Here is a 12563-nt window from a genome sequence, read left to right on the forward strand (position 1 = left end):
GGCTGAGTGGGCGCTTCCAGGATTTATGAGGAAACTGGAGGAGACCACGCATTTCCGTCCTGGCAAGGAGGGAGAAGAGTGGTTGCTAGGCGGGGCGGGCGGCAGGGACACGGCAGCAGAAACAGCGGGGACAAGGGAGCCGAGCCCGGGTTTGCAGGCCCCTGGGAAGAGCCTGGGAAGACGCGGTGTTGCAACAAGGAGGGCGTGCCGCAGGCATGAACCTGGCTGGACAGGGAGAGTCCGAGGATGAGTCAGCACCCACGCGGCTCAGTCAGTGAAAGGTGGGAGACGCGACCCGCACCGCAAAGCAGCTTGTGGCTCCCACGGGGCATCTAGGCGAGGGCCTGGGTGCTCAGCTTTCTCTCCAAGTACCGCCTGGAGAGCTAGGCCTCAGGCCGCTGGATGCAGAACCAGCCCAGCCTCCTGCCCAGAAGCCAAGTGTCCACAGGGCTCCAGCAGGCATCAGCCGGGCCTCATGCCCTGGGGCCAGTGTGAAGCCCCAGGTGGAACTAGGTGGGGCAGGGCAGTGCCTCTCCTGCCCCACTTTTCCAGAAAGTTCTAGAACTACCTTCCACACTCCATGGGATCTGACAACCATATTTTGAAGATATGAGTCTAATTTTGTGCTTTGGGCACCTTTGGAAGGCTGGTGAAGCCCATGGACCTTTTCTCAGAATAAATACGTAAAATGAAATACGTGAGATTAACAATGAAACCAATTACATTGAAAAATAGTTATCAAGGTATATTTGTAAAACCAAACTTTTAAAATCACAATACATATGCTTCATTATCAAATATATTAAAGAACAAGATCTAGCAACAGGCCGTGATTTTAGAGCGGTGATGAGCACAAACGACATTTGGAGCTATATGCAAAATTCCAATGCAATATGAATACGTCTGTGCTTTCTTCTGGTGACAAAGTGACAGATTCCATTACTAGCGTGGTCACTGCCTATACTCATAATAGAAGGAAATGGTCAGTTTTAGGTAGAGGTTAGTGGAAATATGTAATTTTTACCCATCCAAGTTCTTAGACCCCCTGAATTCTATTCGTGACCTTAAAAATGTTAAGAGGTTTTGTTCCGTAGCAAGAGTCAAAACCCCCAGTGCCTACAGGGGCCGGGCTGGTGGCGCCGCGGAGGCGAGCGGTCGGGAATGGCCGTGGACGGGGTTACACGGAAAGCACACACACCTTCGGGGGGGGGGGGGGCGGGGGAGAGCAACGCAGCTCAGCTCCTGGGGCAGCAAGCCTAGTCATGCCCAATCTTCACATTTTTAAGAGATGCCAGAAATACCAATTCCTATGTGGATTCTCCTGAGTTTTAAATGTTAGCAAAAGATTCGCATTTTAAAGGATACTTTAAGGCCACATATATATGACTGCTGGACAGCTGCTGCCTGGAGACAGCGGAGTTTGGATCCCTGCCCGATGTGGGGTTTGGACACCACCCTCCAGGTCCATAGTCTTGGACCAAACATAACCCATGGCTAGAGTCTAAACATGCAGCAACCCCAATCCACAGTAAATTGCCACATTAAACCTAGCAATTGTCAACTATGCCGCCTCCAGGGCTCTGCTTTCCCCCTGTCTTGGAGGTCACAGGGTCAGGGCTCTGTCTCCACATGCATCGCTTATCTGTTTCAAGTCTTCACTCTGCCATTTATCAGCCCAGTGACCATGAGACGTCATGAATCTCTCTCGCCCCCATGGGGTCTCATCTACAAAATGCATAAGGGGTTAATGGCACGCTCTAAGTGGCAGGATGCCATGCACATGCGAGGAATTCCGGTTATTTCTATCCAGTTTCTTTTTGTTCTCTCTTCCAGTCAGCTGCATCCCTGTGGGGTTAGGGTGTAGGAAATGAGGGAAGCCATGTTTGTCCCCAAGTGCAGCATGATGGACAATATTGTTAAATGCTTGGACTTTTTCAAACAATGACCACTTTGGAAAGGTCCAGGGACTGGGCAGTTACCTCAGGTCTTTTTCTGGGAGCTCTGAAATCTGGGCATCTTGCAGATGTAAGAAGAAAGGGCCGAGGGGACTCTGGCTGCTTCCGCTTCGCACACGCTGCGTCAGGTCTGACCCCCAGGGGCTTTGCTCTCATTTTCACATGGTGCAAACTGATGTTCTGAGCTCTCAGTGGCAGGTTCTCAGGGACTGGGTTGTTATGGGAGCTGGGAAATGAGACTGGATAAGATTCCTGCCACCACACTGTCACATCAGAGTCAAAAAAAAAAAAAAAAAAAAAGGCCTGTGGCTCCGTGGGAGTTTCGCCTGCCTTTTCCGGGTAATTGCTTCGCCCCCGCCCTCTGTGAGCTGGGCTGTGGCAGGCGCTGCCAGCTGGGGGTGGTGGCAACGTCTGCCTCTTTCCGTGCAGTCAGCCACGGGGCATGTGAGTTGCCTGGGGCAGGGTTCGGGAAGCCCCAACCTCCCAAAGGAGGCAGATGAGAATGAATTAAAGTCCTGGGGAAATGAAGGCCACAGCGGGACAATCCATTCTGGGGGCACAGAGGAAAACCAGGAGCCATTGGTGGCCAGTAAAACTTCAAAAGTCACACAGGGGAGGCAAATGCAGCGGGGAGACAGAGGGCCCATGTTCTGAAGCTAGACTGCTGGGTTCGAGGACAGCTATGGCCTCGTGCAGCTGTGAGAACGTGAGCAGATCCTTAGGTCTCTCTGTACCTCTGACCATCTATCTGCCTCATGGTTTATTGTTAAGATTAGTAAATTAATACAGGGAAAGCATTTAGAGTGGCTAGAAGGAAAAAATTACATTTCTTCTACACACAGAATACTGACATCAAATGTGTGGAGATCTTTTTCAACTGTCTGGACAGTTTTCCAACTGTCAGCAATTCTCCAACTGTCCGGACACCAACTGGGTATCCTACAATTGTCTTCTGATGCTAACTGCCTGGTGTTAGCACAGACCCCATATCTTGACGCCTCGGTCCCACAAGACTGCCCCCTACTTCAGATGCCAGTCCCAAGCCCCAGGTTGTCACTTGAACTTCTGAACAACCGCCTATAAGTTGGGGGCCTCCCACAACCCTCTCCTCAAGTTCGATAACTGTCTAAAATGGCTCTCAGAACTTGAGAAAACGCATAATTATATTTACCAGCTTATTATATAATAAAAGAATGGAAGAAGGGGCACAGAGCTTCCATGCCATCTCAGGGTACACCACCCTCCCAGCACCTCCACATGAGCACCAACCCAGAAGCTTCCCAAACCCCGTACTTCAGGAATTTCTACAGAGGCTTCATTATGTACGCATGATCAATTATCAATTCAATCTCCAGCCCCTCTCCCATCTCCAGAGGAAGAGGGATGGGGCTGAAAGTTCCAAGGTCTCAGTCATGCTTGTTCTTTCTGGTGACCAGCCCCCATCCAGGAGCCCATCAAGAGTCACCTCATTAGAATAAAGGACACTCCTGTAAACCAGGAAATTCCAAAGGATTTAGGAGCTTTGTGTAAGACACTCCCATCACTCAGGAAACTACGAGGGTTTTAGGAACTCTTTGTCAGGAATTGGGGTCAAAGACCAAATATTACAACAAAAGATACTTCTATCACCCCTGTCACTCAGGAGATAATAAGGTTTTAGATGTTCTGTGCCAAGAACCTGGGACAATGACCAAACAGATTTCTTATAATGCCACAGCAGCCCATCACAACTGCTTAACAAATGGTAGCTCTTATTCTCCTATCCAAAGCAACCCCTGCTGTCCCTGACTGGTAGAGACCGTCATCAGGCTCGGCCCTCGGATTCGGGGCTTACCCTGTGAAAGCGTGGCACTGTAAGCACTAATTACCCATCTATCCCCACTGTAATGCCAGCTTTTCTCAAGCTCGGAGACAGAGCTCATTCATCTTTGCCACTCAATAAATGCTTGTTGACTAAATGTCCACGCTCCACCTTCTCTGTTTTGTGCCTTTGGTCTCCACCAACTAATCTGTTTCATGCTCCTACTCATGGGTTCCCAGACCTAGTTTAATGTTTCAGGGAAAGTTTCTAGGGAGCAGAAGGAAGCCAAGAAACAAACCTTCCTATAGGCCTGAAATGGGGCTGTAGAAGAGGCTAGTCAATTCATATATTTAACAACAGTTTATTAGTTAGTTACCCTTTCAACTCTAGGAACCAAAAGTGAACAAAATTGACAAATATCCCTGCCCCTAAGAACCCTACATACTATTGAGGGGAAATAGACCATAACGGAATAAATAATAATATTATAGCTAACAGATGGTGATAAGGACTGTGGAGAAAAATAAAGCAGGAGAGGAGATCAGGTGTGCTGGGGGAAGTGGGTTGTGTGGGAGGGCCTCACGGGGAAAGTGACATTCGAGAAAGCCTTGGAGAAGGTAAGGGAGTGAACCATGTGGCCATCCGGGGAAGGGCCTTCCAGTGCAAAGCCCCGAAGAGTGCGAGGAACAGCAGGAAGTTCTGCTGGAAGCGAGCGAGGGAGAGCAGGAGAGCAGGGTCAGCGAAGTGACGGGGGCCAGACGGGGGCCACTGTGGAGAATTGAGACTTCGCCCAGGGAGAGATGGGGAGCTGAGCCATTGGACGGTGGTGAGCAGAGTGACCCGATCTGACTTCCATTTTAGAAGTGCGCCTCTGTTTTCCAAGCTGAGGATAAACTGTAGAAGGCGAGGCTGGAATCAGAGAGACCAGTCAGAGACTATTTCAAGAATCCGGGTGAGAGATGATCGCAACACAGACGAGGCGGGTGGCTGTGGAGGGGTGAGACGTGGCCCATTTCTGAGTGATTTTGAAGACAAAGGGAGAGAGGATGGAGTGAGGCTGACTCCAAGGTCTCTGGCCTAAGTGACTAGAAGATGGGAACGCCTGGGGGAGGAGAAGCTTTTGGGGATAAGATCAGGATCTTTGGTTTGGACATGTTAAACTTGAGATGTTTCTTGAAGTCAGGTAAACAATTGGGTACATGAGACTGGAAGTGGGGGCGAGGTCCAGGTTGGAGAAATAAAATTGGGAGTCGTCATATATGGTTGATATTCAAGGCCATGAGACTGAATGAGATCACCGAGACGTGGAGAAGTGGGCTGAGGCCTGACCTCTGGGGCTTGCCAGTGCGTAGGTCAGGGAGGTGAAACTCAGAAGGAGCAACCAGGGAGGTCAGGGGGAAACCAGGAGAGCATGGTGTCCTGGAAGCCAAGACAGATGGGGTTTCCAGGGAACGGGCATCTGGTCCAATGCTGCTGACGGCTCATGCGGATGGAAGGAGTGGTCACCGGTGGGCTGAGTGGAGTGGGTCTAAGAGAAAAGACGAGGAGAGGCACTGCGGTCAGCAAGTGTAGACCACTCTCCTGGGGGGTTTGCTATGAAGGGGGACGAAGAACAGGACAAGAGCTGGTGAGGGAGGCAGGGTCAGGAGAAGGCTTCTGACAGTGGGGAAATATTGATGTATCTACAGGTCGACGGCAGTGACTCGACGGAGAGGGGGACTGAGGCAGGAGAAGAATAAGAGGATCACTGGAGTGATGGGCTTGAGTCGGGTTGGGATCCAGGGCACAGCAGAAGGATGGGCTGGGACCCGTGGCTCTTTGGAGACGCTTATGAACTTTTCTCAAAACAACATCCTTAAATTCATGGAAGAAAATCACAAGATTACCAAGGGAAATGACTCTATCGAAATATTATAAAAATATTAAAGAACTATGATCTAACAGTACATACATGCTTCTTATTAATGCATCAAGGAACAATCTAGCAATGGCTCTAACTACTACCCTGCTCTCAAAGTAATGGTAATGAGAATAAATAGTATTTCACAATATCTGCAACAACTAAACGTGATATGAAAATATCTGTGATTTCTACTGGAGATGAAGCCACAGGTACTGCCAGTACTCCTGTGTTTGTGGCCTGATCTCGTACTGGAAGGAAATGCTGATTTTCAGATAGACCTTGGTGGAAACCAAGATGTAATTGTTTTCCATGCAGATTCAGAGAGCCCCTGGCTTCTGGCCAGCCCTGTTTAAAACATCTAGGCCGTTTAGAACACCCCAGGTTTAGAACGTCTGTCTTCGGGGGTAGTAGGAGCACAAGATGGAAGAAAACCACATTCACAAACAACCACACGAGGCAGAGCCACCCCTATCGGACTGCGATGAAAGAGAGAATTAAAGTCCTGTTTCGTTTACTCTACCGCCTTTTGGGTCTTTTTGTTATAGCAACTTATCCTGCACCCCGACAGAGAGGTGCACAGTGACTAAACAATTTTCGATTGCATGAGTCAGTTGACTGCCTTGTCCCAAGGCAACCCGAAACCCAGCTGAGGGCCTCCGGGCTCCCCAGCCTGGGAACGCAGAAGTGAGACCTTTTCATTCCACCCTGCGCCTCCCAATGCCCGGACATGGGCCTCCTCTCGTCCCATCCCCATCTGGACCTCTGCAAAGTCCACCTGTTTCCTGTTCTTGGCCTGGACAGGCTGTGCCCTGGCCTCACCCCCGGGTGACTGCTGACAACAGAACAGCTGCCGCTCTGCTCCGGTCGCCCCTCCCTCTCGGGCGCAGACACGCCCAGACCGACTCCGGGCAGACCCTTGACTACAGCTATCAGGAATGTCAGCAGAGGGTTGGGTTGGCCGGGCCCTGACTGCTGGCAGGATCTCAGGACTCCGAGAGGGTCTGAACTGGAGTTGACTGTGCAGCTGGGAGCAGCAGAAATGCCCTTAAAAAGGGAAAGGAGAGAGATGCCAAGGAGAGAGCCGATGCCTGGGCCAGGAGGACAAGAATCTCGTGAGGGAGGCAGAGGGGACAAAGTCCACAATCGCAGCGATGAGAGCTTCCATTGATTGAGCACCTACTAACTGCAGGACTGCTCTGGGGCTTTCTGCACGTGGACTCTTTTAACCCTAGCAACAGCCCTCTGAGTTAGATTTACCATCTTTACCTCACAACTACGCAAACCAAGGCTCAGAGAGGTTGAGTCAACTGCTGAGGTCACACAGCCAGTGAACTAAGTGTCCAGACCTCCTCTTAGTAACAAGGACTGGAGCTAAGCGTGAGGAGTCTCCTTCTTTTTTGGGAAAAAGGAGGTTCAGCCCTCCTTTTAGAGATTCCTGCTGCTCTGGGTGGCCTTGACAGAAAAAGGCAAGGCCAGAATCTCCAGGAAAATGGCTCTGTGTCCTGGAGTGGTAGAGACATATGGTAGCTACAGCCCAGGCTTCGAGCAGGGCTGGCCAGTCTGTTCATCTTGGTCTGGGCACAGGACAGGCTGGAGAGGAGCTCTGTCCTGGCAAAAAGCCACAGAGGGTGGCCTGTGGAGTTCCAAGAGCCTGAGGCAGGGAACAAGATGGCCCCGGATTTTGCAAGAGGCCCTGATTTCTGGGGATGGGTGGAGCTGGAGAAGCAGCCCTGAGCCATAGTGTCAGTCAAGCCCGGCGCGGTCAGATGCGTAGCCCTGGAGACTGAGTTTCTTAGCCTGTGAGGGACGATCAGAGTCCCAGCAGCACTGATGTTGGCTCCATGACTGAGATCATGTGGACTCTGTGCTATGAAGGGACACTGGGGACGGTGCTTGGCACACAATGTCCACCACATGGTCACCCTAATTAGAGGTCCTGAGTGAAGAAAGTCAGGGTGTGGTCGGCAGTCACAAGTCCTGCAAAGTGGAGGCAGGCTCAGGGGGAGGCAGGCAAGCCCACCCACCAGGAGGGGCTGCCTGGCTCCCCGCTGTGCAGACCTAGGGTACCAGCAACTGAGGTGCCAGCCAGGCTTGGGGCCACATCCGGGTCCAGAACGAAGAGCACAGAGAGGCCTGCTCTGGCCTGTGCCCACTCCGTGGGACTTCTTCCCGGCACCCGAGGCTCTGCCCTGCTCTAGTGTTCGAGGAGCGAGTCACCTGCTCTGTGAGCCCCAGGGGAGTCTGAGCCGGCCTTTCTCCCCTTCTCTCCTTTCCCTCTCCCCAGTCCTCCCAGGGCTGCCCTGGACCCACTGACCTCCCATGAGCCACAGATCCCTGCTGTCGACTGTCCTCCTTCACTGCTGGCTGGGGCTGCCCCAGCCCTTCCTGACCAAGGACACTCCTAAGCGGGGTCCTGCTGCCACCGTGGCACAATCCAGTCCCAAGGTGAGACAGCCTGGGTCTGTGAGGAAGAATGGTGAAGGGATTAGGGCAGAGGACCCCAAGCTTTCTCAGTCCACAGCACCCTCAGGTGGCGGCACAGTTTGGGAACTGCGGAATCGGGGTTGTTTATTCATTCATTCATTCATTCATTCATTCATTCAACAATGCATGTGCGGAGCACAACTTTTATGGATTAGACCCTGAGCTAGAAGCTGCAAACACACCAGTGAATAACCCAGTCTCAGACCTTATGAAGCTTGTGTAAACTAAGAGGCAGAGAAGGAAACAGCCAACCATCTGCTCCCCACAGGAGTGCATGTGCATGGAGGGGATCTGCCGCCCCTGGGTGCTCCGGGAGAGCTTCCCGAAGGAGGTGGCATCCGAGCCAAGTCCTAGAACTCAGCCAGGCAAACATGAGAAGAGCCGTGGAGCGAAGCCCCAGAACAAAGCAAGAAGGTTGTTAGAGGGAGATGGGCATCACCTTAAAGACCTACAAGGAACTCAGTAAGCAAGCCGCTCAGAGATGAAGGCAGGCAGGCGAGCGGGAGCCAGGTCAGCGGGGAGCCCCTGAAGACTTTTACAGGAGAAGAAACTTGATTGAACCACCATTTTAGAGCCAACATCTGCTGCAGTATGAAGAGTGGGCGGGAAGGACAAGCCTGGAACCCAGGAAGAGGGCCAGTTAGGAGGCCGCTGCAGGGTTCCAGATAGTGGTGGCTGGAATCGAGGTGATGGCAAGAGGGTAGAGACTAGGATCTGCAGGTGAGACTGGGTGCTTGAGAGGATGTGGGAGGAAGGAAATGAGAGGAGAGGTAATGACTCCCAGGTTTCTGCTGTGGACTACTGGGTTGGTGGATGACGGGGTTAGTCTGGGGGTCCAGGAGAACAGTCTGAGTGGAAGAGAAATGATGGTCCCCTTTAGAAGTTGGGTTTAAGGTACCTCTGGGGCCTCCCACTGGAGACGACCCATAAGGCAATTATACACAAGAGCCTGGAGTTCTAGAGGCCGTCTGGGGAAGGGACCGGAGGGAGCTCATAGGTGGAGACAGAGCATCCAGGATGGGAGGCTCAAGAGAAAGGGCAGACGCTGGGGGAGAGAGCAGGGGGAAGGAACGGCATGCCCACGTGCAGCTCAGGTGAGCGAGAGTAGGACCCAGGTGAGAGATCAACAGTGGTTCCGCGGAGCAGAGACAGAGAGGCTGGGGCTTTATCCTGAGGGCCATGGGAACCACTGGAAGGGTTTCAGCAGGGCAGCACCTTGCTGAGATTGTCTCGTACGAGAGGTGAGTTCGGAAAGAAGGGGAACCCGCGCTTAGCGTGGGCTGCTGGCACCTCACAAAGACACACACCGGAGGGATGCGGTGGGAGGAACCCTGGACGAGGAGTCCTGCCTCGTGAGCTCGGGCCAAGATCTGGGATTCCCTTGGCTGCGGTTTCCCCATCTGTAGTGCAGAGGTTACACCTGCCTTCTTGGGCGTGTGGTGAGGGTTAGATGGGGTGGCTGTGAACCTGTTGTCTAAGGGCTGTGAGTGGGGCGGATGGGGACCCTCTGCAGATGAATGGTCGAGCCGAAGCCTCCAGCACTAAAGCTTTCTGGAATGCGTTGGAGGAATCCTGGAGGTGAGGAGGGGGCGGGGACTCAGGTTTCCAAATCCAACCAGCCTATCAACTGACTACGTGCCCCTTTCCTTGTCTTGCAGACTAGGAATGAGAGGAAGGACACCTGGGGGACTGGTATCAGTCTGAAGACTTTGGGTTGTAAATGACAGAAAACCCAATCCCATTGAGTGAAGCACAAAAAAGATATTGGCCACATCTCATTTCACTCTTTTACTCACTTCATCTCACCCTGGATCTAGGGCCTCAGATGACAGCACCAAGGCCCAGCGTCTCTTTCCCAGCTCTTAGCTGACCCCCTCTGGGTTTCTTCTGTTCTCAAACGGCTCCTCTTCTGGGTCTCCAGCTGGCCACGCCAGCTCCAGCCTCACACCCTCCCAGGTTTAAATGGAGGAGGAAGCCTCAGCTCCACCCTCACTGTGTCTCCTTCACTCAGGTTGGGTCATTTGCTCCTCTCTGAACAAATCGTGCAGCTGGTAAATCAAACACAGGGAGGGGGCAGGCAGGGAGGGATCCCCCAAAGCAAAATTCTGCTGCTGCCAGAAAAAGAGCAGTGGCCACTGAGAAGCAAAACGGCAGGTAGGCACTGCACCTGCTTCTCGTTAACCCTGCGGTGGTCTTGGACTGTGCTTCCCTCTGTTCAAGAAGCCAAGGCCAGAGGTGGGGGCAGGGGGCGTGGTTCCGTGTCCCCTTCCTTGACCAACCGGCAGGCTCCTGCCAACACTGCCTTCGGCTGCAGGCCTGTCCTGTTTCTAACTGGAATCTTGTTCTCTAAGGCGCCCTGCAGGGCTCAACGAGCAGCCTTTAATGATAACGATGCCTAGCATGGCCTCTGCATCTCAGGGGCGCACTGCAGAGAGCCTGGGGTTGCACCACATGGGCAGGCTGGGTCCCAAGGAGCCTTAACACAGGTCCCTCAGTCATCAAGAGCTCATGGGGGCTCCTGGCCTTCAACCAACAGAACTGCACAGACCAGCTCTTCGACTTCTAGCTGTGGGACTAGTCACTAAGCTCAGAGTCTCCATTTTCTCATCTACAAAATGAGGTTAGTAATACCTCCCTCGGGGCTAAATGAAACAACATGTGAAAGTTTCACAGTTTCTGGGGCCTAGACCAGTGCTTCTCAAACTGTGAAGAAGGAACAGCTTAGGTTTTTTTCTTATCTGTCGTACTTGTGTAAAATACAATAAAAATGAATTACTGGAAAATTTTACCTTAAAAAGATATACAAAATATAAGCTCTAATTTTTCACTATTAGATTCAGCCCATATGAAATTATTCTGTCATATCGCTACAAAAGCTTTTAAAGGAGCGCTTTCGGTCCTGCACTGCTCTCACGTGCTAGCTGGCCACACTGCCCAGGTCGCTCTGAATCCACGGACCGCGCCTGAGAGGCACCAATCTAAGGGGCTCCTGCAAGTGTTTATGGACTTTTCCACGATCCGCTCTTGTTTATGTGATTGATATTTCAAAACTGACTTTTCAACTTCCCCCTTTTGCAATTCTGGGTTTCAGCGGAGCATGGAATAGGTGCATTGACTGGTTCAGTGGTGGAAACAGACCCTTGTGTGCGAGGCCAGGAGCGGTTCGACATCACCTCTACCCGGGGGGGCATCATACGCAGCTGCAGCAGACACGTATTTTATAACCTTCCAGTGGCAGAGTCTGCGAGTTGTTCAATATCTGTTTTTTTTCTTCTTCCATAATTAAAGCATTTTAGGTGAGAACATCGTCGCCCAGCTAAAGACTACACTCCCCAGCCTCCCATGCTGCTAGGTGGTCAGGTGACCGAGTTCCATACAATGGGCTATAAGCAGAAGTGATTTCTGTTTTTTTGATTGTGTAAGTGTTCCCCTGTCTCTCTTTTACCTTCAGCTGGTACATCACAAGACCTAAAACAACGGTGGAGTCAGAGACGGAATCTGTGTAAGGAGAATAGTAGCGTCTTACTAAAATCTCTGGATCACTGACCCGCAGGCAAAACTATTTTGTCAGAGCTGCTGTATCTGGAGGTGGTTCTGTCACAGTAGCCTAGCCTGGATCCTAGTACTGAAATGAGCACTGGCGACAGACCCTTGTGGGTCTCTGATTCCACCTGGATTCTGCACCCTTTCTCAGTGCCCGAGGAAGGCTTAGAGGACGGTTCTCACGGTGAATAAGGCTGTTACTGCTATCCAAGGTCTGAGAGCTGTGCAGAAATAACAAACAAATACAATCTCGGATGTCCTTGAAGTACTAATATGCCAGATACGACCACATTTAATCCTCACAACAGCCCTTTGAGATGGGAAGGGACTGCCACTTGCCCATTCCCCGAGCTTTTCCCAAGTTCTACCTTCTGTCTGGTGAGGAGTCAAATCAAAAGCAGTTGGAACCAGGGTGGCTGTGAAAGCAGAAGATCCACAGAAAACTAGACTTGAGATGCAGAGCTTCAGCCATTCGGCTCGCTCACTCAGCAGCTAGCTACTGAGCACGACACCTTGCCAAGCTCTGAGCTGGGCACTAGCGGTACAGCAGTGAGCAAGCCAGCTAGCGCCTGCCATCCTGAAGCTTGCCGCCTGTGTGGGGGAGACCTAGGCTGAGCAGAAAATCATGCGGGTGATCAGTAATTACAGTGGGCTTGAAGGTGAGGAAGCAAAATACTACTGAGCCAAAGTCACCGAGAAGCTTCAGGCAGGGCACACAGAGCCGGGTACGGAAGACGCCGAGCACGCAGGCCTTTCCATCAGCAGGCAGAGTATGAAGAGTATCAGTGAGGCCAGAGCAAAGTCAGAGTCAGAGCTGAGAAAAGGACAGTGGCTGTGGGCGTGATGTAGCATGAGGCCCGCGTAGAGCACCCCAAGT

The 12563-nt window shown here is 51.9% G+C and overlaps 1 long non-coding RNA gene across 1 annotated transcript; it reads right to left on the reverse strand.

The window, feature by feature from the left end:
* Window positions 1-719: 719 nt before the first annotated feature.
* LOC111747430 lies at window positions 720-3789 on the reverse strand. Its single transcript, XR_002783528.1, has 2 exons — window positions 1980-3789; window positions 720-1845 (listed from the first exon to the last, which is right to left on the reverse strand). It is a non-coding gene; the product is annotated as an uncharacterized LOC111747430 (long non-coding RNA).
* Between the last annotated feature and the right edge of the window lie 8774 nt (window positions 3790-12563).

Source organism: Pteropus vampyrus, unplaced genomic scaffold, assembly GCF_000151845.1.
Source record: "Pteropus vampyrus isolate Shadow unplaced genomic scaffold, Pvam_2.0 Scaffold222, whole genome shotgun sequence".
Lineage (NCBI taxonomy): Eukaryota > Metazoa > Chordata > Mammalia > Chiroptera > Pteropodidae > Pteropus > Pteropus vampyrus.